We start from the raw sequence: 2,409 nt of genomic DNA on the forward strand, positions 1-2,409 counted from the left end.
GATTTTATTATCTTACCCTTTTATGGATAGCCCTTTGGTTTAAATCCTTTTATCAATAGGAGCATGGTTTCAATAAAATAAGATGAAGGTACACTATCCCATTTTCCTTCTAATTAGAATATTCAAATCAATAAATACCTAGTACATACAAAAGATTCTGCATTTATATTTTTAAAAATGCAGTTGAAACCACAGACTCAGTAGTGATTTAAAAGTTATCAAAACAAAACAATATTCAACTAGAAAACATAGAAAATCAGAGGACAGAAATAAAAATGTTTTGAGTCCCTTCCCCTCTTTGGAACCTCAGTTTCCCAATCTGTAAAATAGGACTGACTCACAGAGAGGCCCTGGAGATGGCTGGCATCCTGCCAGCAAGAGGGGTGAGACTCAGGCTGGAGGTGCAGGGCCACCCCCTTCCACACCTCCTGCATTTAGTTGTCTTCAGCACTTTGCCCTTTCCCAGGATGCCCAGACTTCCTCATCTTTCAATCTCTAATCTTTGAGGACCAGAGCTCTGATGTTACAGGTAAGGATGCCACCCTAGGAATACCCACACCCTCCAGGAAGCCCCCTAACTAGCCAATTACTGGTCTGCAATGAAGAACCTCAACATTCAGCAACTTCCCCTCCCATACAGAGTCCTCCCTCTTAGAGATCTAAATCCAAATCCCTGCTCTGCTACTCCTCCTGTGTGGCCTTGTGCAAGTTCTTCAACATTCTGAGCCACAGAATCGTGACATAATACTTGGCACAAAGTAAGCAAGCATCCAATACACGTTAGCTTATTATTAGTATTACTATATTTATGTTCCCACTTATTAACTGTGTGACTGTTATCAAATAACTGTTGTATGCCCCATTCTCCACACTATATATTTGAGATAATTGCAACGATTCCCCTCTCGGTGAAAAACGAGGCACTTGGCACACACTGAGCCTCTCATAAACTTTGGCTCATTTTATTGCCATTCCCACTTACTAGCCATGTACCTTCCGCATGTTACTCATCTTCTCTGAGCCTCCGTTTTCTCATTTGCAAAAGTAGGGAAAATAGCATCTACTTCCTAGAATTGTGAGCATCCACAGGGAGGATGTTTGGCGCATAGTAACTGCCAAACACAGGTTAGCGTATTAGTATTATTATTCCTGTTGTTATTATAACTCTCCTTACCAGTTGTGTGACCTTGAATAAGTTCCTTAGCCTCGCTGAGCTTCAGCTTCCTCCGCGATTTGTTGTGAAGATGGAATGGCTACATGAGTGTTCGGTTCTTATCAACTCTCTTTCCTGACGGTGACTGCAGGCAAATCCCTTCCCCTCTCTACACCTCAGTCTGTTCATCTGTCCCTTGAATCTCACATTCTCCACCTTGTCTGAGGCTGAGGGATAAGGAGGAAAGGAGGAAACACTCTCAGGCTGGTCCATGACTGATAGCACCAGCCAGGAGTCAGGCAGCAGCTGCACTAACTGTTGGGGATGGGGGGTAATTGTGCCCAGGCAGTTTACTCTGTAGGTGTGAGAGAAGCCATGCACTGTCAGTCCCAGAGAGCAATCCTCACCCAATCTCTTCCTAAAAGATCCAGAGCCCTCTGGAAGGGTCTGTGTGACCCAGGCCTCTTCTAAAAGCCCTTATATAACTTGGTAGACATGCAAACGCCCTGAGCTGCATGGAATCATGGGTGTGGAGTCACTCGGCCTGAGTGCAAATCATGGCCCCTTCATTGGTCAGGTTCATGGAGAAACAGGTTTTGCCTTAGCTCTGCTATCAATTAATTATTCCTTTAGACTTCATTCTCCTCAACCAAAAGAAGAATATTTTACCATTCACACTCATTGACCTTTGTGGTTTTATGATACAAGTTGGGGTCTGATTAAACCAACTATGTTAGCAAATCTCTTGATATATGTTCCTTTTTCACCATCTTTACACATTATCTATGGAAACTCTACAAATATTAATGAGTATTTCATTGTCAAACATCATCTGAAATTCAAAACATCTCTAGACCAATATTGTAACATGGCTCCTTGAACGAAAAGAGCAAAGTAACCAAGGAAGCCCACAAGATAGCTGTTTACTTTTACTCCTTATGAGCCATAGAAGTAAAAAGAATGGTTAGTCCGGCCAGAGTGGCTCAGTGTTTGAGCATCGACCTACGAACCAGGAGGCTCTATCCCCAGCATGGGCCACGCAGGAGACATTCGTTCAATGATTCTTTCTCATCATTGATGTTTCAATCTCTCTCTCCCTCTCCCTGCCTCCATCCAAAATCAATAAAGATATATCTATATTTTTAAAAGAATGGTTAAATTGCTAGTAAACTATTTAAAATATTAATAACCATAGTAAATATGATTGAAACTTAAGAATCTGAAGTTCTCCAATGGCTATCCTCAAATACCATGTG

Source organism: Eptesicus fuscus, chromosome 4 (genome assembly GCF_027574615.1).
Source record: "Eptesicus fuscus isolate TK198812 chromosome 4, DD_ASM_mEF_20220401, whole genome shotgun sequence".
NCBI lineage: Eukaryota > Metazoa > Chordata > Mammalia > Chiroptera > Vespertilionidae > Eptesicus > Eptesicus fuscus.